Here is a 24,779-nt window from a genome sequence, read left to right on the forward strand (position 1 = left end):
ACTCACAAATGTATTTGAGCCAGGATCCAGAATTAACAGCTATTTTTAACATTTTTATGGAACTCACTGAGATAAAGTCAATTTTTGTTTAAATAAAAGACTATGATCTTGACTAAATATTAAAGGGATCCTGAATGATTAAAAATATTAATTTTTAGTTGTTCTGGTTACGAACAAACAATGATTATAAATGATGGAAATATTTTTGATTATTAATAGTATATAATGAAAAGTCTCTTAAGCTCTGTAAATTTTAGACAAAGATTTCTTTTTAATTAATATAAAATTAGCAAAAATGACACTAAAAATATTAAGTACAATTACGACAAGAGTTACATGTGATTACATTTCTCTATTTACTTATTAAGAAATATTTTATAGCGCGTTAAGATATCGAGATAGATTAATATAAAAAATAATATAATTTATATGAAAATCAGGTGTAACAAGCATTTTAGTTGGTTAATGAGGAAAATGTTGGCAGATGATGTAGTATGATTTCCAGTTTAGATAAAATCTTTGTTTATTTAGTCTTGGTATGTATAGTTTTACTTCTCGCGTGAAAGCGGTTAATTAGAAAAAGTGATACAAAGTGATAAAAAGCAGCTAAAATTAAAAATTTGTAAAGTTAATAACGTTCCGAGTATACAGATAAAATACGTTTAATAAGAACACATTACATACGAGGAACTGAATTCATATAATTAGAACTTTTCATGACATTATAATTTATGGAGGAAGTCTATTATTATGGCCTGGTAAAAGTCAGTATTAATGGATAAAAACATTTCTTTTTTTACATAGTAAATGGCAATCAGTATGTTTCATTCCAAAACTTTTCATGAAATTGTGATAAGGGGATGTACGTAATTGATCTAAATTTATATCCTGAAAAATAAAATACGTTCGACACAAACATTTAAAACTGAAGAGAATTAAAAAATTATATCCAGATTTTGAGTAGATACATTTTGCAATTTAATAAAACAGTATGATACAAACAATAGAGAAAATTGTGCGTAAGTAATAATTATTTGGGGCACTATTTATTTGAATTTCTGAATAAATTTAAAGTCTGACTCACACAACAACCTGTTCGGTTTACTATATCGAAACATATAAATTTCTTTTCAATGTACAATTATAAAATAGGAAGATTGAAAACACATTTATATCTACGAATAATATCAGCTTTATATATTTTCTATATTTTTAAGAAAAATTTTCTATAGCACTTGAGTTTTTCTTCCTATCAATACAGGGATTTTCTATCACGTTGACAGATTAAACACGTGAAGAGGAAAAAAGGAATATATTGAAAGTGAACGGCGAACGATATTGCGTCCCTTTATTCAATACACTCTCAATAAACTCTGTTTTATGTGGAGGAAGGTTGTTTGCATTTTTATTGGTTTAATTGTTCGTAATAAATAAAAAACGAAGATAAATGAAATCAGTAAGACGAAGTTTCTGTCTTCGGTCGTACTATCTACATATTTAACGGTTTCTTGTGTATCAGAAGTTTGATAAATTATACAGTTGTTGCTTGCGAATAGAAACTTCACGACGTGATATACATTATTGAACGCGATAATAGAATTTGTGAACGGTATTACGTATTGTGTGATAAGCATGCAACTTCCAGAATTGTAATGAAGCGATAAAATCGCGTCGCGTGTTGTGTGCATCGAACTTTTTCTATTTGGAGAGAGTGCTCGTGGAACACATTTATTAATATAATTACGGTTATTATTTACCTAATACCAATTTTATTCCTGGATACTGTTCGAATAAGTTACCTATTATTTTAATAGTTACTTATTTCGAATAGTTAGATATTAAGTGAACCGTAACTATTTTCGTAATATGATTCTTACTGGGTCGTCCGGAAAGTTCGTTCTGATCTTTAAGGAATTTGGTCGACATGAAAGATCATATTGAAAAGTTTTTCGCCGAAAAACCTGAAAGAGAGGATGGAATATTCAGGTTACGTGAAAGATGGAGAAAGGTTTGTGGAACAAAATGGCACCTATATAATTCAATAAATGTATATCGAATCGAAATGCAAATCGGGATGAACTTTCCGAGCGACCCAATAAATTCTTAGTATTAAATGACTGACTGATACACTGAAAATCAGTCAGATATTAATCAAATAAACGCAATCCAAAGCTAATCCAATAGATAAGAAAAATCTTATCTCTTAACATGATAATCGTATATCCTATTTTTCTATCTAATTTCTTAAAATGCATCGAACGTTTGCCTACAAACATGAAATATGCAGTAATATGTTATTTAAATTATCTACACGATAGCCAGACTTATAAATAAAGCATAAACATGCAAGGGTTTATCTGGTAATTATATAATACGACCTTGTTATTTAATAAGTGGGTAATCCCGTACATTTCTTTTTTAAGTTCAAAAATGTTACAGAAATATATTTGCGACAAAATTATCGTATTTTTCGAACCTCATCGTTTCGCCGACTACTTGTTATTTTTTAATAGAATATGTTGTTTTGTAACGCAATAATTATGTGACTGACGTTTGTGGTTTACACACGCATTTATCGTGTACGTTTAATAATGATACGAGTTGGATAATTGATAAGGGCGTTACTTTTCCTGCGCTTTACGAGATATTTCTTATGACATGTTACACATGAAAGTAGTATCTGACATTTAAAAAAGCATATATTTATACGTATATTATATGTATAGAAAACCGGAAATTTGTAAAAGAATAATCTGATTCGCCTTTATCGTGTTTTAGAATTTCAAACATTCTTGCAAGTTGTTTCGTTTAAATAGATTATCTCATGTTCTTCAGAAAGAAATATCGATTTTCTTCTATTGCAATATTTATTGAGTCATTATTTATCTGCGCGTAAACGTAAGTAAAGGTCAATTCTGTTTTGTCACTTCTTATATCGATAAACTGCTCTGATACGTTAAGAAAATAAATTAACTATTGAAATCGCGCCACTGTAATTTTCGCAACTTTTACGAAATAAGCTTTTAATAATAGAATGGACATTTATTTAAATTGTCATAAATCTAATGAAATAATCATAAGCTACGCAAACAATGTTACAAATTATAATTAAAATCGCATTAAAAAATCATATAGCGATATCACAGATTATTTGTTACAGATTTATCACGTAGGTAATTATATAATGTCAGCTTTTACAACAAGGAGAATTGAACATAACAGAGTTTGAGAAGATAATAAATCTTCTAGGCTTCGAAGCCTAGAGTTACCCGAGTCACTAACAGTGAAATGCAATTATTACGGTGCATGATATTTAAAATGCAATTAAAAATCTTAGAAACACCTATGAAATCGTTGATTGCTGACGCGATAGTTGTAAAATTTCCATAATGAAACGATAACAGGTAGTTATAATGTTGGAAACATTTCCAGAAGTATACATTAACGTTCATGAATGGCGAGTGGTAAATTCGCATGAAAATGAACGATTTAAATAATAATAACTAATAATGGCGATAATATCGCGTAGCAAATGTATCGAAAATAATGTTACGGCTGTTGCGTTGATACCTAGATTCGTGTACCGCGAAAACAATCACGAGACATATATTACATACATATTTAAGTTGGCAAAATTACAAAAACGATTACGTTTCATGATGTGTAATAAATGAATACCGAAATACGATATGAAGACACATTGTGTAACAGAGTTATCAGGTAAATAGCAGCGGCAATGCATTTCCTTTGTAAATGCATTCTAATTCTGGAAACAAATTGGTGCTTTTAGCGACATTAAAACGGTCCCATTAATCGTATACTTGATACATTTCATGTGCCTCGAGTTGCATAGTAATGACATACAGATATAAATTTACGTTTGCACCGAAGAAACGTCGTACAATTTGTAATCCAACTTGTGTATGTCTACGTTGAGAATTACGAAATAAATTTAATTGAATGCGCTCGCGATTTTTACGAAGCTTCGTTGAAACGATAAAATCATTCTGTCTGTCTGCCTCTACTTTTGTGCATAAAATACGGTTGCGTAGGAAGTGAATTAAGTTTGAATTTTTATGAACCTTTTTAAATAGAAATACCGAATTACGAAAAGATATATTCGACAACGAAAATGTGTAGGTGGACTATTCAAACTTTCAGCCAATCTTCTGCAAAAATTGTCGCCCCACATTTTCGATTTATATCTGCACAAGTAATTACCTTTTCTCTTTATCATACCATCAATTCTGTTATCGTGCGTATTGTACAAAATTTCGGTTTCCCATGTATGCGTAAGAGCAGGAAAATCACATTCCAAAAACAGTGTTGGAATTGTTCAGTGCAATTAATAACCGACAATTAATATTGAAATATTTGATTATCAATCGTGATTAACAATACAGTTTTTACACGACATATGAGAACGAAAGAGATATGAGAGAATGAGAATAACGAAATACGAGAACATTAGAATGAGAATTAGTTAACAATCTATAAAGTCAATTATGAAAATTATCTATCGATCGGCTTTCCTGATTCATTCTTTCTAACGATCATTAATAATAATTTCTATAACTATCGATCAATCTAACAAATTAAATAGTTTTATCTCTCAATATTAAAAATTGGACACAAGTAGCGTCGTAATCCTTGATCAAATGAAAGAAGGAATTTCCCCGAGTTCCATTCTTGTTGAACAGCGATCAGCGTGCAACAATGAAGAACCCTTCTCCCGCCTTCCCTTCTCACGGACCAAGAGGCGTTCTTACTTTTCTTTTAATTAAAAGTAGTTACCTAGCGCGGCCCAAGTCAATTCAAACAGAAACTTTAATCACTTCACGACCGGTGTGGATTTTAAAAGAAAGTTGCGATTTTTGATCAACACGATGGGGAGGCAAACTTGCCGGTTCGTGTCATTCGCAACTGTTCGCACAGTCGACACCGATTGATTTATCGCGAACGTTCAGGTATAACACAACTGGAATCGAGTCAGGTACCGAGCACAGCTCCAAATGCCAATTTTGCCACTTACCGTTTGCTGTTTACCGTTTACGGCTCTTTGTATGTTCACGGTCTTAGTCTCTTTAATCGTGAAAAGACAAACGCGCTTGTATTATCGACTCGTACAAAGCATGCAGCGTGTTGCTCGTTTGCTGGTATAATTAGCACGTGGCGCTATATACATTCTAATGTACAGAGTGTACCGTGTGGGCGTGTACCAGAATAACTTGACTACGCGACCACTGATATTATACCTGGTGGAAAATCTGGTGGTGTTTCTATCCCTGGCTCTTGTCTTGCTCTTAACGTTCGATATTAGTTCATTTGGCTTGCCTAACTTTAGCACAGCGAATCGTCTTTCTTCTGTCTGATTATTATCTGATCATAATTGTTTGTTCGAGCAAGACACCTTCTGGGAAAACTGTTATAGCGATATTGCATGTATTACATAGTGGTAATTGTTGAATGATAAATTACGTAGGTAGAAAATAAAAAGTATGAAGGATGAAAACGCGCGTTTGTCAATTTCGATGCTTATGCAGGATGTTTATTGTAACGATGATCATGATCTGTCAGCATTTCTCTTAGTATGATAAAAAGATGTTTCGAACAAAATTTAATCAGTTGGCAATTGAAAAAATGTTGTATTCAATTAAATATGGAGATGATCATGGCTCTTTAAATTGGTGCTTCTTTTAATCATTTGCTATGATAAATTCTATAGTTCATAGTATAATTTCTACTTTAAGGAATTTTGGCAGAAAGAAATATGTATATGGTAAAAAGTGTGTTAGATTGATTAGCTCTTGACATATGATATAAAATAGGTACATAGATTGTTAGACATTGTTATATTTAAGTATTTTACACTATACTGCAATATCCCTAAAAAAAATGAAATAAATTATAAATCGTGGAATTTATGTACACAATTTTCCAATACAAAGATTATTTTTTATCTCTTTTTTATATCGTTTGTCACTTAAACTCCTACAGTTCGAAATAAAACGTAGTTTTTATTCGATACCGTGTAGCTTCTACTGTCATTTAGATTTTTACTTTTAAATTCGTATAAAAACTTCTATTTGAATATTCAATTTCTATGCGTTTTTGATTTTAGGATTCTTCTTTTTACGTTTTATGGTACATGTGGTAGAATAAGTAAATAAGTAGTATTTTATGTAAAGGTACTATCATAATATACCTATAGTTTTCCTTTTTTAATGATTTGTTTTCGATGTGTTATACAGCGCTCATAAATGGCATATTAAACGGAGAATAATTTAGATGTAAAATAGTTCGATACAAAGTTTAGAAGAAATAGTGTTATTTGTAATAAAATTCTCTTTTAAATCATGTAACAGTATATAAAAAACAAAAAAAGAGTATAAAAAACGAGAAAAATAAAAATAGGTAGTAAAACTACGAGAGTGGCATAAAATAGTTTTCAACGCGTCTCTCTTTCCTTTTTAAAATACCGATTCAAAATCTCATGTTTTTCCAGCCATGACGTCTGGCCCGTTTTTGTTTTTCCGGTTTGCGTTTTTCGATATAAAAAGATTGCATCAAATTTTTGTTGAACGAGCATAGAGTGTGATGCTCGTGAGCGAAAAGCTGTGAAAATTGTCACAGGTTTTGTTTTTGGAAAAAAGGAAAACTATTCAGATACAGGAACCAAGATAATAATAGTTTATGTTATGATAGATGTACATCTGAATAGTTTTCATGAAATTTTAGAAAAAATAATAAAACCACCCAAAAAAGATGCCACAATGAAAACATAATGAAATATTAAATCTTGCAGTTTGCATTTAAGTATGGAGTTAATGAAATACAATGCAGCATGTGTGTGCCTAATCTTTTAGTTCGTAGTATATACAATGTGATCCATTTGGAGTGATACATGTAATTACCTCCTAAAATACTCGCTATGCAAAAATATGTTTGAAGTTCATAAAACTTACTTTATTTCGAGGAACATTTTATGATGGTCAAAAATTGGTAATTATTTAGGAAGTTGCTTCGAAATGTTGTAGAAATCAACATCTTAAACAATCAATAAATCAACATCTTTCTTTTGCAAATTACCGCTGGACTTCTCTTCGTTATCTTCGGCTATGGGAAAGAGAAAGCGTCAACACTTAAAGGTACCATAAATTTAAGTCCTCACCCGCATGGTGTGTAGGCCACCAGTCCCAACGTATTGCGAGTGTGATGTCTGAAAACGTGAGGCTTCGAACGTTCGTAGCGATTGCTTGGGTTCCGTTATCCTTGGTTCTAGGGGAGATAGCAAAGTCACTTGATGGTGTCGAAGGCAACAAACGATCTTGAATGACCTTGAAAAGTAAGAGATTATAGATCGATGAATTTGTCACGGAACAGGCTACACACTTATCTGCACAAAAACATATAATTCTGCAAAAATACATAAAAAAAAAAAATAAGGATCACTTTGAAATTTGTAAGATACATCCACCTAGATAAGATTTGCGATCATCGCAAGATGCCCCACTCGAAATAAGCTAAGCTTTGCTTAAAACATTTTTTCACACAACGAGTAATAATTTTTGGGAGATAATTGCGCGTACCACTTGAAATAGTGTCACCTCGTACATACGTACATAACGTCTAAATACGATAGAAAAATTATAATACGTACAGACATATCGTGGTATCCTTTCGTTAAGTTTCGGAGCTGATTTCGAACGACGTTGGTCTCCTCCACGCAAGCTGGTTATCTCTGCAGCCTGTGCCAGGCACATTGTCGACATGTCGTTACTTGGGTTCTGGTCAGCACGTGGATTTTATGCGATTTTACTCGCACAATTACCGCACACCGCCCCAGAAATCTGTGGTTTTCGTGGTCGATCGTTAGGACTAGCGGCCACCCGCTCGCGTAATTAATTCTGTTCATTGCAATTTATGTTCTTATTTCACTGTTTTCTTCCAGTTCCACTTATTGTTAAATGCTGTTGCTTATTGCCGAATGGTCCATGAAATTTTTCAGGGAAAATATCAGCTTAAAAACTGGACATTTTTTTCAAAATATTCTGTCGATTAACGAAGGAGAAGCACGTAGAAGAAGTCCCAAAAAATAATTATGTGATAGGAAGATAAAAAGAAGACAATTGATGGCGATTGCGTGTCCATTTGTAATATTTATTCATAAGATTCGCTTTATTTATAATATTTGCTCGATGAAAAATCCCTGAAGCATTAAGAATTAATTTAATTAAATTAGCATATGATATCCATCAGCTGTTCTCGGAATAGTTGGTTTTGCTGTTTGACGTAATTACTAGCGATTAACAGTTTAATAAGAGATGTACGTTCCTTATGTGGTTAGTATGTAAATATTAATTATCGTAAATGTTCTACTAAATGTAATAGATGTTTTAACATAAATATTAAAGAACAAATAACTCGATAACGTTAATATATATAAATCTTTCGTTATGTTTGAATATTAACGCCATTGTACATAATAACATGAAATATTCTGGTCGCCTGGACTTTTTCTGCGAACCTCGATAAAATATACGTCCAAGTTTTTAAGAAAAGTTCCGTTTTCTAATCTTCTATCTCCGTGTATCAAATTTATAATGGAAAAGGCAGTATTTGCTTTCCACGCGTCCTTTCGTACCTAATTATACGTCAACGTGTCTTTATGCAAGGCGATGATTGTTCTTCATTTGCATTTTGTCGAGACAAACAATTCGAAACGAAGATCCTGGACGAGACCTTTTCCGTCGAATCAGCCGACAACACGAATAGCTTCTCATACTTTTCAGCCGGGAAATCGAAGTGAGAAAAAATTCTCGACCTCGTTAAGTTCAAGATGGAACGATGGTGCTGTTAATTCTTTTAAATGCTAGATAGCTGGGGCACATCAGAATAATTTGCTTGAGTTCAATGACCCAGATATATTTTTGTAGAATTATTTGGTTTACTTTTGGAATATCATATGTTAGAGAATAATTCCTAGAGAATATTTCCTACTAAATTAAGGAAATGTTTTTCCCAGATAAATAAAATATACAAAAAGGGTGAAAATAATTTCTAAATTAGAAAACTATAAATTTTAATATTAAAGAAATAGAAGTAGTATATGAATGGGGAGACAAAGCGAGAAACGCACGAGAAAATTAGCGGAGAATCGTAAGAGACAGAATATTAAGAATTAACATTTATAAAGAAATGAAAGAAATGCGTGCTAATTTAAGCAGGAGTAAACATCAATAATTATGAAAATAAATCGAATTATAGAGAGTATCATTGTGGTTTAAAGGATAAAAGAATATCGTAAGTTATTACCTTACACAAATTTGAAAATCACGGATTATGTATCGTGTTATAAAATATTGTATAATGATATTTTATATCCTATTGTTTGTAAAGCGGATTAAATTCGTATAAATATAATATGTTATTCATCACATATGTTTCGTCGAGATTGATGGTAACAGAGGATTATTAATTTCAGGAATGAAATATTGGGAAATTGAAACAGTCTAATAAGAGTGTGGATATATGTATCAGAAGAATGTATGATTCAGTAAACCGAATCATCTTCATGTCCGGGAGACTGAAAAATAAAGTATTAACAGTGTTACTACTTCTTAACAAATACCCGTTAATGATATCTTTAAAATTATTGTAATTTTTTCTATAGAATATCAGTAGAATTTTTCCTATACAGGCTGTGAATGTACGTCATGAATGATTTCGAATTAAATTAATAATGGTGATGAGTGATTGTATTCAGCTTTGTTTCAAATATCAATGTAATTATGATTTTCATGTCTTATTACAATGCGAATGAAATTTTAACACGTATCGCACACATGTAACTTTATCGGAGAAATATAAAATAGTATATACGTATATATATATTGAGCGATCATTTACATTTTCGTAGTATGATATGAAACAAACTGGTTCTTTATTTTTTAAATACCAGACAGAAGAACGTTGAACTGGCGTTATTAGGTAGAAGAAATCAGACTCGAAGGAAACGAAGAAGCGCAATAAAAGGCGATCCACGTCTGAGAAAAGTACGGGAAAACTCTTGGTTCCCGACATCGCGTTTCCTTTTCCCGAGTTCTGTTAATGAGTTTAAAACGATCGAACGGAATTAAATCTAATTAAGCAGAAAGGAGAAAATATGAATGGCACTTTGATGTTCACTGAGTTATCTAACACGTACTCGCTGATGAGCAATGAACTACATGGTAATTAGTAGATAAATTATATCGTAATGCGAAAAATTTCCTCTAAAAATCGAAAAATTTCTAATTATTAGGAATTGAAATGTATAAATTCTTTTTTCTTTCGGATGATAAGCGGTACTGTTGCAACATTAACTTTAGAGAAAGGAAACTTCTACAAGTCTAGGATTTTCATGCATCATCATTGCGTGATAATTCTTGACCATTGGTTAACTTAATGTTTGGCTACTATAGTGTAATTATTTTTGTCATAAACTGACATTTAATATAAATTTGGTACAAGGAGCACATATAAATTTGGTTCCAGCTTGTATAAAATATAAAAGTCATAATAATTATTGTAATAAGTAGCTTTAAGTAAAGTGTACGCGTAAATTTACACTAAAGATTTAAAAATATCATTGAATTATATTTATTTGTTTATCACAAGTACGGTGACTCAAACACGTTGACGAATACTTTTCTCGTTTTATGCGGAGAAGATAATAGAAAATGAGAGGCATGATGTAGAACTCATGCTAGAGAGATGACATCACTTGCAATTTGTATTGATGATATCATGTTGCATTCTTGTTTCTACGTTTGTATAATTATTTTGACGACTTTTTATGAGAGAAATTTACACGAGATGCATATAAAGTGATGTAAGATATCTAGCATCAAGAATTTTTTTATGAAGTCCAAATTATTTAATTAAAGCTAATAATAGAATAAATAGCTACCATTTAATAGAAAAATTTAATTTACAAAAGAAACTTAAAAACATTATTGCACTTAAAGAGCATAATTTAAAAGATGTCAAAGATTGAAAATTTCTTTCAAGTCAGACACTAGGATTAAGAACGATATAAACCTTCTTCATATTACTTCAAATATCATAGGTGCAGTTCGTCATAAAATGACTGTATTTTATTTTTAGGTTCGATGTAGGCGTTTATGGAAATGTGTTAATTCGTGAATCACGCGTATTCGTCTATATTTCATTCAAACTCGAGAAATTTATAGCTTACTGCACGATGTATTCTCCTTAAATTATTATCAACATCGAAAATTCAAGGGAAATAATTGCAAAAGTACTATTTTTAATCGAAGCTTATTTGAATTGAAGCAATATCATTTTCCGATGTCAGAGAAGTTGTCATCTCGATCCGTCCTCTCCGATTTCGATGATTTTTAAGTATATTGTGAATCTCTACATTTTGAATAATTTTTCCTTGCACGTATAACCGTCGGTCGGTTTTAGTTTCCGAGATATTCGCGCAAAACTGCCGGTACCACACAGCGTATTTCTGTCTATAGTAGTGCGTCTGTAACAGCGTATGCGTCAGTATTGGTTGCCGTTTATTCTCTGTTTATAAACGAAAGCTGGGCGAGTTTAAAAATCCCGAGCGCAACTGCGTATGCGAGACAGCACGAAATATTCGTTATAATTCACTTAAAAATTGACTGACAATGTATTGACTTTGGTTACGCTTACGTGAAATAATAACAAATTAATTATAAAAATAATAGATAAATGAATAATTGGTACTGTTTTATGAAATAGAATGATCGCAGTGACTGGATTGAAAATTCTAACCCAAACCCAATCCAAATCACATTGATGATATTCACTTTTAATTGAGATATAAACTCATAACAGACGTTTCTTGCAACCTCGCATATGCACGTTGTGCACGGAGCCTTTAAGTTCACCCGACTCTCATTTATAAACAGACACAGAATTCAATGTGCTGGTAAAGTAGGTTTTTCGCGAATATCTCAGAAATTGAGCGAGAGTGATGGTTATATGCATAGAAAAAAGTTGTTCGAAGAGTTGTTTCCTTTAACATATTCAAAAACCATCGAAATCAGAGAGGACGCAATGGTCCCACAAGTTCAACGTAAGTTCTTCTATGAATAATAAAATTTTTATTTTAGTAGTACGGTAATATAACATATCGTAATATATGTTATATTATATATATAACATGTAGTAACATTTATTATATATTCTTATATTTAATAATAATGATTACTATCAATTAATTAACATAATTTATGTTTTTATATATAATATACAAACTGGAATATCGTTAAATGTAATATACGTAAGTGTTACCGAAAATATTGATAGATTATGTCAGTCTCTATAGGATCATGAACCAGCGAAAAATCATGCTTTTACTTGAATAAACTACTGCAAAAATTGCGATAAAGAAATGATACCAAAATATAGAATACACGAATGGATCAGGAATAATATTTTTCGCTTCTTATTTGTATTATTTGCTTTTCATCTCGTATATATCGAGAGACACAAAAAGGGAGTTTCTGTCCACTTACCTCGTCTAAAAATTTTCTGTTCGACGGAGTACGCATGAGCTTTTATCGTTTATACTTATTTCTTTACTGCTTGACCTAGATAACAGATTCAGCTGTAGACTTTACAACGGTACCATAAAACGATTATTGTTGTATTATACTGCATGTGAATCAATGGCAATTCTACTCGTTTATTTAATGTATATTTCAAAATGTGCAATAGCATTAATGTAGACAGTTTCCAAACTATAATGGTAAGGCGCGAAGTATAGTTCTAGCTTACGTATGAATTAAAGAAAAGAAAGTTACAAAATGAGATGCATGTATACATGCCCATACGAATTAAATTTTATCACTAAAAAGTCATTTCAATCGTTCGAAAAATGTTAGTTACATTGGAATATAGGAGACAAATGTGTAAGACTATTTCTTTCGAAATTTGATTTTTATCCTTATCGTGCGCCGTTTATACGTATGTTTTATTTTATATACTTTTCATAATAATAATTTTATACATTTCTATTAATAATTTGCACCATGAATTCTTTTACAGCTAATCTAATTTCCTGGAAAATGTACTTTTCCAATAACGATACGCGTACACCAACTTAAACCGACCATCATTTTATAAACTTTTATAGACACGCGCTTTATTTCTTTTTTCTTCCATCAACTTAACCGATCGATTTTGATCTGTCGATTGCATAATTACGAGGCGAGAATGGTCGAGATTTTAATTTGAAAGCGGTTCGAATCTCTCTCCACCAGGCTCCAGTCGGCTCATCAGCAACTGTTGCGGAATACAGATATTAGAGGATCATTTATCTTACTTACGCGATGTTGGCCGATGAGCCTGACCCATTACAGTCGCCGGGGAGTAAAATTCCTTCGTTCTGATCCAGTTTCTTCTGGCGGTAGAGTGTTGCCACCTTCGGGAATCAATATTCATTAGGGCGCAACTATCTTCCTCTGTTTCCACCGGTTGTTCTCATTCTCTGTACTCGTCGATTAATAGTTGGAAGCTTTGATTGACCGATCGCCTCGCAAACAGCCTGCAGCTAATCGCGATGGGATTTATGTGCACCGACCGCGTTAAGTAATCGCTTTACAACAGAGAAATATCTGTAAGGGCGTGATATATCATCTGCGAAACTATCAGATGAAGATGCTCGTGGGGACTGTTTCCCTGAGATTTGCCTTTTTCCTTATAACATATTCGCCGAGCAGGAGTTTGTCGATTCTGTTTTTTCGTCTTCGAGCGAGAAGTAAGGTGAAAGAGAAGGAATTGTTACGTTTTATGGAAAGGAAGTTTGTACGATGCTATATTGGGAAGGGAAAAGAATAAAACGATAATACATAAAAAAGAAAGTAATAACTTTTGAAAGACTTTATAACATTTTTCCTTCATAGAGAAAATTTAAATTATCAGCATATGAACGTAAACGAGGAGATTATATACGAATCTGTGCAAGCACGACTTTCGTGAAATTCATCGTAAATTGCGGGCAATTTCCTACCCTGTGATCACCTTTTATCGCGGCTAGAAAAAAATGGTGGGGAAAAGAGATGGCTCGTAGATATGCAGCTAAGAGGTGTAGTTACTAGGTGAAGGAGAACGAGAAGGAACAGAGGGGTGTGATAATAGGGGGAGCACCTATAGAGTAGAAAATTGTCTGCAACTTATAACATTTCCCCATGCTGTCGTAAAGTCAACCGTATTTCATTTAGTAGAAATAAGGGTAGCACGTTTTACCTTTGACGAGTTTTGTTACAGTCAATAAAGGAATCTTCGTGCGCAGAAAATCACGCGGGTGATTTATATTCCAAAGTTTTTAATATTCGACTATCGTTATATCGATTTACATTTGTTGATGATTTACTGATGACGTTTATTGATAGAAGTACGAGTGGATGAATTTGTAATAGGAAAAATATATTGAAATAAGTATAGGTAATGTATGTTGATCCAGATCCTTACTCTTACAGTGTTACAATACAATAGAAAAACCTTGTAGCTCTAGCTGAAGACTACAAGAAACAGCAATAGAAATCTACTTATAGCTCTAGACCTTGTAATCCAAAACAAAATTTATAGTCAAGGGCACAATAATATGGACCTCTCCTTATTCCGAATTTTTTTGTTTCACTAAATTCTATTCTCTTCATAACAGTGGTCTCCAGCTTACAAATATACAAAACAAAAAGTATAGAGTTTTTCTTGAAGTAATTATTTCAACAAAATTCTATAATGAATCATTCATAATGCCCTTCGTGGATTAAAGGGGTTTCTATTCGACTTTAAATAAAATCTAATGGACGCTCTACGCTTACGGTGTGCGTTTAACTCATGTATGGTTGTTAATGCAATTTCTTTAAATAATATATCACTGGTACTAGAAAACAGCTACTGTTAATTTGTGCTGAGTAAAGGGAGATTGTCAACAGATGTGGGAGAAATTCAGCCAAAAGTACTGCTCCACGAATTACTGTCTGTAATCGTGAAACAGCTGATCTATACGTACATTTTTTCTTTTGCTGGAAAAAACGTGCATATGCACGGCAAGAGAGAGAGAGAGAGAGAGAGAGAGAGAGAGAGAGAGAGAGAGAGAGAGAGAGAGAGGAAATGTGTGTTCGTACCGGATCGTACAGAGTTGGTCGAAAGCAGGCGCTTAGCAGTGATTTGAAAACAAGCGACAAAATGCTGTAGCGTTCCACGAGCGCCTAAAGCTTTTGATCTGACGTTTCCGCATAAGAATTGTTTCAGCTTCACCGATCGAGCAACGTGTTCGTATCACTGATCGTATCAAATTATTACAAAACTACGCAATTGCGCAAATTATCGCACAGAAACCTATGAACTCATAGTAAAATTGCACATTTGTTGCAAGCTTGCAAATTGAATCGAACAATACGATCTTATTTCGCAAATGAACAAAGCGTTTAATCATCGCTGATTTTGCGATGTTCTATGAAGAGAACAGGATAATATTGGAAGGTGACATACGAAATTTCCGAGGTTTCGTCGAAAATTTCGGACCGGTTTTGCGATTTTGTACCAGGAGAACATAACATTGGAAGTAGCATGATTATTTTTTTCGATTAATTTTCAGATTTTGTATCACGAGAGCATGGTAATGTAGGAGGTGGCACAGTTTGCCAATTTTTGGAAATGTCATGTTTCGGGAATTTTTCGGAAGATGTTTCGTGGTCTTTTTTATAAGATTCCTTAAATTTCGCACAGTTATCCTTCGTACACTTATTTCGGCCATTGGTCATTCTTAGCTGGTTTGGGTATTCTCAGTGTGCATCGTTCGGCTGCCTTGTTTAACTTCGTATCGACAATCTTTTTTTACTCATCTCTGCTGTTAACTCATTCATATAAGTAGCAAGTAGAGTAAAAGACTGACGACAGCCATCTCCAGTCATCAGAAACAATAGATTTTTTTATAGTTTCTGAAAGAGCGATACAAAAATTATACAAAACAGCAGATGCAATAAGTTCATAATAATTCGATCATTCGCTAATAATTCGTTAGAAGAAAAAATTCAATACCAGAGAGAAAGAATAGAGAATCGATACGTAAGCTCTTTTAATGATCACTGTTACAATATTTTGCGGGTACACTCCTATTGAAAGGGTTAAGCACGATGGAACATCGGGTGCGTGCAGACAGCCGTACTTCCGGTGCCAACTTTCATCGGCTGAACACATTTTTCTCGCTTCGAATCCGTTTTTCAAGCCTAACTTTGAAATGCAGCGACGATGGCGGCGCGTCGTTCGAATCAATTTCCTCCTGACTCGCGTGCAGGAAATCGAATATACCGGAAACGGGCTTTGGCGATCGGTTGGGAGCACGATCGCCTACCAGGGAGAGCTGCTCGATCTCTTTGTCAGATAATCTTCCTCCTTTCTATTATTGTTTTTTTTTTGCTCCTTTACTTTTTTCCTTTTTTTTTTTTTTTTTTGTTAAACCTCTTTTGGCTAGGGAAGAGTACAAATGCTAGGCGATGATCTTATCGGATGATCTCTCGGATCGTAACTCTATTCCCTGGTGTTACATCGTGCTAAATCGAAAGGCAGAGTGGCAATTTGTTCTTGATGGAGAGAGAATTCGCTGGTTGATAATCATCGTCATATAAAATCGTTTGAAATTAAAGGGCTTTTGTATGGTAATCCGAGAGTGATTCGGCGTTTTAACGCTAGGACCTCGGTGATTTTATTCTGTCTAAAAACACTATAGCGGACATTTTGAACGTACATGACCTTCTTGATTTTATGTCTATTGTTAAAATGCTATTTCGATATACATTAATATTAGATCATTCTTTTACATTGGTTTCGTAATCAATTAAATTCTTTTTTCGTCATAGTGTTGGACCTATTGTAGACATATGAAAGATAAATGTATATTACAAAAATGATATAAACTCAAACTGTAACTTCAATTGAGTTGTTGATAACCTATGGTGATAATTAATGCGACTGTAAACAATCAATCAGAGAACTATATTTTTTCCACTGAAAATTCGAAAAATAAAATAATTTAATACAGTACGTAGAGAAACCGGGTTATTTTATTTTGAACGGATTTGAAAATGAAATTCGACTTTTAGTATTTTGACAAGTATTCGCGAGAAGTAATTTGCAGCGCGACACTTTGACGCGAGTAGACAAGCTCTTTTAGTTAATTTATTCCCTCTTTTCGTCTCTCAAAGAGAATGTTTAAATACAGGTAGAATGCATGCTACATGCGAATATCCTCGAAATTGTTTTAATATCTTCTCGTTTATTTATTCCCCTTTGGCCTCTCACAAGCCGATACTTCGCCACAAAGTTTAGCTTACAACTTTCTAATTGTAAAGCTATGAAGGAAGTACGCTGGAAAAAGATTAGAAGAACTAAAGTTTTTATTCGTCAACATAAACCTCGTGCTGTAACACGCGGTTACGCTTTTCACTTGTCGAAAAATAAATCGCTTTTTTATCTTAAGTCTATAGTACATTTTTTTTAAGTTCGTATACATTATTCCTTCCGAAGAAGAATATTTTAATCGGCTAAGTTAAAAGTTCATTTTCTTTAATTTTCCAAGCTTGTAAAATTCTACGCAAAATTCTTTTTAATTTCTGTAAATTTCTACCCCACGGTTTATTGCGAAATTGAATTCTCTCGTTGGATATTGTTAACTTCATTGCAGAATATCTACATATTATGACTGAAATTTGTAAAATTTGAATTTTCCCTAGTCCAAGTTACAGTAAAAAGATTGAATTTGGTTGATATGAAGTTACAATATGTATCAATATCATTTTAATATCTGTACCTCTTTTAAAGGGAACTGTTTATTCCAAGCATGTAAGGCTGTTCAGAGGGTTAAGCTGCTTCCTGATCTTGCTTTATATTAAAGGTTTTCTTTACGAGCTACTTACCGTCCTTCGCAAAAAATAACTTCTCCCCTGTATATTAAATTTTCATGTATTAGATAATAAAGCTGGGTTTTACAAAATGAAGAACCGCTTTAATAAGTATGGAACAATGTTCATAATTTCCCTAGTTACACCTTGAAATTTTCTTTCAAACCACATGTCACCAATCCGAGTCTCCAAAAATCCCGCGGTTCTCAAAGAACGAAACAGATTTAGCAAGGTGATGGCTGCAGATTAAACGAACTTCATCCTCGTTTCATGTTCCATTTGCGTAAACGTTCCGCTTTCGTTGTTCGTCCTATTTTACCGAACTGGATTCCTTCCAATTCGCCACATTCGACTATTTCGTTACTCATTCCAGGAGTTAACTACGGTCTTGAATAGATTGTAGGGATTATTTTATAGAGAACGTTCAGACAAACTTTTATCGGTGAAACCGTAAAAAGTCTGTCTAACCTCCGATTTCGATGATTTTTGGATACGTCGTAGAAATCGATATCTTGAGCAACTTTTTCCGATACGCATAAGGGCTGCACTCGCTTAGTCCCCGAGATACCAAAAAACTGCCGACATCATAACAGTTACAGTGAATTCTGTTTACAGTGTGCGTTTGTGCCAACGTATCCATTGATATTGATTGCGGATGAAATAACATCTAACCAAAACCCTATCTTTATTTTCATTTTTTAGTTTATATTTAGGTTCGGGTTAAATAAAAAAATATCGGAAGGTGTCATGTTATCGAATAGGCGTGAGGCAACCAAACTGACGCAAACATTGCCATAGACGTACAACTATAGGCAGAATTAAATGTGTTAGTACTGGGAATTTTTTCCACAAAAAGTTGTTCATAATATCGAGTTTTACGACATATCCAAAGATCATCGAAATCGGAAGATAGTCGATCCTTCTATAGTTTCCCTTTCTTGTCTACCCTTCAAAATTAAATTCGACACAAAGATCAATTCGTAGGAAAAAGTTTAAAGATCTTAATTCGGTACATTTGACGATGGTGCGTGTTGAACCAGATAACAACGTCTCTGTTAATCAAATTCCATCGTTGGACGGGGTTTCCTCGGTTGCGCAGTCAGAAACGTATAGCACGAACGGAATACTGTTAACGTAACCAGAGACTATGCTGTTTACGTATTACGACCCCCTTCGGCGTAAGCTTGTTTGCACACCAAACGTGAAACGATTGTCTTGTAGCCATTTAACACGATTGTATGAACAGCTGCATAATTTCGAGTCTGACTAAGGGAAAACTGTACTCGCATACGATTGATCTTGCAGATCAATCTCATGTTTGTATGTTCGTTTCGCGTGGAATTTAGAGTGTGGTCGTGTGCTAATCTGTCCAGATTGATCGACAAATTTATCGCGTGGTTGAATGCCAAAATGAGTTTGTCAATGTTTCTTCGGCATGTTTGTCGCGCCAAGTATGGCGAGGCGATGCACATGCTCGCTTCTCAATGTTTGAAGTTCAATCGAGTCCATTAACTCCATTGACGGTCATGGTAACACGATAACGGATTTATCGAGTCGTCGTGAGATTAGATTCGTGTATTTAGTGAGATTAGGAGGAAGAAAGATAAAAGTGGTGTATGAAAGGAAGCCAAAAGATTGCAAGTGTTAGGAACTGTTAGCTTTTGTGATAAATTTGTTCGCACTTTTTCTACGGAAACGTGAAAGATCGTCCCTTTTGTATAAAATAATATTTTGCAATATATGATATGGCTTGGGGAATGAAATTTTTTTTATAAAGAATGTCGCTACAGTGATATATAACGGTATAGGAACGCAAACGGAATAACAATTTATCTTGGTTCCAGAAAATTAGAAACTAGAAACTTTCCCGAGAGAATTTTGTTATTTACGTAAAATAAAGTAATCTGAGCGCGAAAGCTGTTAGTACTTATTTAGTACTTCTCAGCGAATGAAGAAGAATATTGGAACGTCCTAGAACATTATTTGTCAGAACTTAATTTCTTCTTAAATCGTTCCCGAATAATACTTGATTTTTTAGATGAAGATTGACTTCAACAGCGTAGAATTGATATTACGGTTTATAATATTTAATATTTCGATCGAATTTCTTCGTTTGAGAAATTTATGCGTAGTCGGCTATTAAAAGGAGAAGATAAAATAATATTTGAAGATATGGCAAAATATTTCGCAGAAAAATTCGCGCATAACGTTGCTCGATATTCGCGGGAAATTCCATTTGTCATCGCAAAATTAATCCTAAGGAAACCATTAAAATTCCATCGGTGGAAGATTAAACGTGCGAAAACATTTATCACGTAGGGTGAGTGGCACGATGATATCGCCAATCTGCCAGTGTTCATCAATAAACAACGTATTAAAATTCCATCGAAAAGTTCTATTGTATTCGCCAAAACTAATTGTTTTTCGTCACCTTGGATGACTCAGGCAAAGACATTTGAAATCCGCCAGGATTTTGTGCCTGCAAAAGCGATGCCTTTAACTCTTATCCTTTCGTTTTAATTTGGATATAAAATATTATACAGAACTAAAGTATGGTGTAAGATTTTCTAAAATTTTCTGTTGTTTGTTGAAACTTCAAAGTAACGCTCTGAAATGTTTCGTTTTATTGGAAAATTTTGTCCCTCTTGATTTTCCGTAACAATTTATATTTTTTATTTGATGTTAATAAAAAAGCAACGCCTTTTAACTTACATTAAAATTCTGAATTATTATTATTATTTTAATTTGTATATTAAATTTCAATTTGCAAATATCATCGTTCGCATTGATGTGCATGTCTTTCTGAATTTTATAATAATTATTATGAGTAGAATTTATGTATATTTGCTGCAAAAGCGTTTACATCTGGATTAAATTTATGGCGATGTTAAATTTATGCATGCTTGTAAATATTTTTGCAGCACTTTATGCAAACGCTTTATTTTCGACATTTTGACGTGTGTAACTTATTTACCGCCATTTATTACAACATTTTGAATTTACATTGTTTTCGGTATAACTCTTCTTCAGAATATTAATAAATATTCAATAATACTAATAAATATTCAATAGAAACTGATTATCTTTCAGGAAGCAGTGGTTCATTCTTAATGCGTATAATAAATGTTTGTTTTCTATAAATCATAAATAATTCATGTTACTTTCATAAAACATTTTCGTTAAAAAAATATACATAATTTAATCCCACGTATATTGTAATTAAACGAATTGTAATTCTTTCAAAGTTTATGATAATAAACTGAATGACGATAGCCGTGGTAATGTGAAAATTGCGAATAACGTTGATAATGTGACAGAAACATGTTGGTCACGTTGGTAGTTAAGGGTCAAATGATCGAAATTAGCAATCTAAATAAATTCCACAAACGATCTTCTCTTGAAATTCCCTTTTATTAATCCTCTGGCACTTTGATCGTGCAATTATCAATTTCCAGGTACATATCCGGCAGTTCTGAAACGAGAACGGAAGCGTTAAAGAACCGTAGAAACGACACGTGTATCGGGGGAGAAGGAAATCCTAGCTCTTTAATTAAACACCGTGGCCGAGTGTCGTTATAATCTAATTTCCAGAAGGGAGACATCAGAAGAGCCTTGCGTAACACTGAACGTCTCGGTTCGCCGATCAAAGTGGCGCGTGGATCGTTTCCAACGTATGCGAGAATCCTCCCTGCTGATTTCGAATGGTGGTTCGCACGGTTAGCTAAGCACCTTTATATGGTCGCGAGCACGTAACGAGACTAGCCTTAATATCAGGGACCAGGACCCGTTTCTAAAATTTATTCCTATTACAGCGAGTATTTACTCGCCTCTATACGTGATATCGTACTTAGTCGAGTTAATTATCTAAACGATAAACATATTTGTCTTTAGTAATATACATTGCTAATGAGAGTATGAATTTTCGCGCAGGGTAAATAATGTCGAAACTAAAAAGATTAAGTGTACGTATGTCATAGGTCGATAGTTTGCCCGTTAAACATTATTTCCTATAAAACTTGTTTTTCGATACTTTTCTGGAATAACCCGATTCAACGGTGAACTAATCGAGTCGCAACGTTCTTTCAACTGGAAAATCCATCGAAAATCCAAAATCAGGTTTTTAGATTCACGCTCTCAAATTTTTCTGGTAGACCGAGTTACGATAAAGTTGCCGTCGACTGACCATGGCTGTCAACTAAAATTGTTCGACTATTGATGATCGTCCAATAGGAACGTAACAATGCACGGTACCGAAAGAACGCATTCCAGCAACGTTCCACTAGTAAATCGAGATTTGGTATACCCTGCATCCAGAGATCCTCTCACCCTTTTTTTTTTATCGATGCATGCTCTCGAAATCCTAGATAACTATATCGAAACGTGTTTGCCCAATGTATTTTGTATGAATATTATGCGCCGACCATTGACGCGAAGCCGTTTGTTTAACGCGAATCGTTAGCTACCGATAGGGTAACGTTGATAAACTAAAAGGTTAGATTTGTTTTCGGGATTAATAAATGCTCTGGAACGCTACGTATACGTACGATTGTCGCGTTCAGAAAACGTTTCACGAAGCGATCTGCCTCGTAAAATTCCGGGAAAATATTTTCCCGTACAGGCAGGATTTTGCGGTTATTTTGAGTTCGGCTTTGACGCTGTCAGCGGAAATCCCGGCGCGCGTATTTCTTATTGTTTGTTACCATTCGGTATACGTTTTCGGTGACGTTGCTCGTTTGTCAGAAGCATAGGTTCTGTTAGAGAGAGTCGGCTAGTAAAATTTCCGACGAATATTTAGTGGAATGTCAACGAACGTTTCTGTTTTGTAAAGTACCAGGGGAGTCAGGAATCGCGATATTTCACTCGTTATTTGATATTGGATGCGATATTTTTCCTCGTACTTTCCTTTCTTATTATTTACTCTGGCATTCAATGTATCGAATATAGAGATTTAACTAGACGAATTAGAAGAAAGAGTTCGAATCGAACGTATTAACACCTTTTGCGCCAGTAACCTGAAAATATGTTTTCTTAATCGATCGCGTAAATCTCTTTTACTGTCACATCATTTATTTTTTTCTTTTTTTACTTTTTTACTTTTACTTAAATCGCAGTTCAATGACAAGACGTCACTAACGAATGCAACTGCGCGTTAGATCAAATTATACATTGGTCTCGAGATTGTAAAATTGAGTTCGACCGAAGGCAAGTTAACTTTGCTTAATTGAGTCAAAAATCCCGCAGACAAAAGAATCCAATAATACTTCACTTCCACTTCTTCGCAAATTCTACTATTATCCCACTGGAAACGTTTAGAAAACCTTCTTCCTCACAGAGAGTATCGAAAGTAACGGACGTTTAATTCACGATGTCGTCCGAAGAAAATGTTGGAGCGAGCTCGTAGAAATCAAGCGGATGAGAGATATTACGACGTTGAAGGAGATCTCGTCCAAAGAAGATTTCGACGGAAATTGAAAAGGACAGGGCTCAGCCATTCGGCGCCGCTCTTTTGACCTTTTTCCCTTCCCCGTTGTTTGCGCTTCGCACGAATTCAGCAATACGCGTGAACTCTCGCGCACGTGGCTACGAATCTCGAGTCCTTTGAACGGCGCGAAGGTAAGGGCGTCACGACGCCGCCAACACCGAGGAACTCACCAGCTTTCTATACCGAGTGAGCGTCTTTTCACGCGTGAATTCATCAATCGAACGAGGGAAACGAAGCGGAGAATGAGAACGGTTAGGGCATCGAGCAACTTCTGCGACTGATTATTATTCGATTATTAATCTAATTGACTGGTTCGTAGGTTTTTATACTTGAAGACGCGGCTGTAGAAAACTGGGGAGCGGTCGGTCGTGGAAGCTTCGTCGGGAATCTTGATTTGTAAGCGGTTAAAAGTTAAGACGTAATTATTGGACGTTCTTTTCCTTTAATAGTCTTCCTCTTCGATGGAATTTCTTATTTTCTTCCTCTTCTTTAATAGTTTGTTAAAGTCGTATTAATCGCCACTTGTCGTTACACACGACTTTACAATGGATTTGTAATTTGATAAATTTATAATTCATATAGTTGTATGATTTTATATCTGTAGAGCGTACCATGAAAAAACAATCAATATTATCCTGGCATCGGTGTGTTAAAGTTAATATTTGGGGCGTAAAGGCGTACAGTTACAAAGCCAAGAAAGTTGTAAGTTTTGAGTAATAGACGCTTTATAACGCCCAGGTGTCGACTAGCCGCAGCTGACGAATTTTCACTGGAAACTTAGTGGAAAAACTCAAGTGTAACTTGCAGCGTGCGCCAAAGTTTTCAATCCACTGACACCTCTGATACCACTGACTCTTACTGTTAAGGTTAACAGACTAAATTTATGATGGGAACAAAACATCCGCTGCTTCTGAGAAGTTGAGTTAAACACGTTAAAGATCAGTTTCGTAATCGAAAAAGAATTTACATATAAATAACACCTTTTACTTCGTTAATACTTATGTCGTTAATTTTAATCGAATAGACATTAAAATTTCGACGAAACACTGGCGTAATAAACGTCAGTTTCACGACAGTCTTTTAATATGCGAGGAAAAATCTACAAATCAACGGAACTAACAAGCAGATGCAGCCAAATTCAACAAATTACTAGCGTTCTTCGTTTTACTCTGTATTTAATGCAACTGGCACACAAAGAAACATATACATCCAACGCTATAACACTACTTCCAATTAAAACGCGCGACCTGAAAACGCTAACGAATTTGTGTTGGCACCGTTTCACGCAGAATCCATCTCTCGAACCGGCGTTGGCTTTACGGTGCTACATATTATACGATGTATTATATGCT

General features: G+C 34.1%; 1 protein-coding gene across 1 annotated transcript in view; it reads right to left on the reverse strand.

The window, feature by feature from the left end:
* The window catches only part of LOC132913464 (zwei Ig domain protein zig-8), a 739,765-nt gene that overhangs the window by 283,244 nt on the left and 431,742 nt on the right, over nt 1–24,779 (reverse strand). The gene's annotated exons all lie outside the window — the stretch shown is intronic.

Source organism: Bombus pascuorum, chromosome 13 (assembly GCF_905332965.1).
Source record: "Bombus pascuorum chromosome 13, iyBomPasc1.1, whole genome shotgun sequence".
Lineage (NCBI taxonomy): Eukaryota > Metazoa > Arthropoda > Insecta > Hymenoptera > Apidae > Bombus > Bombus pascuorum.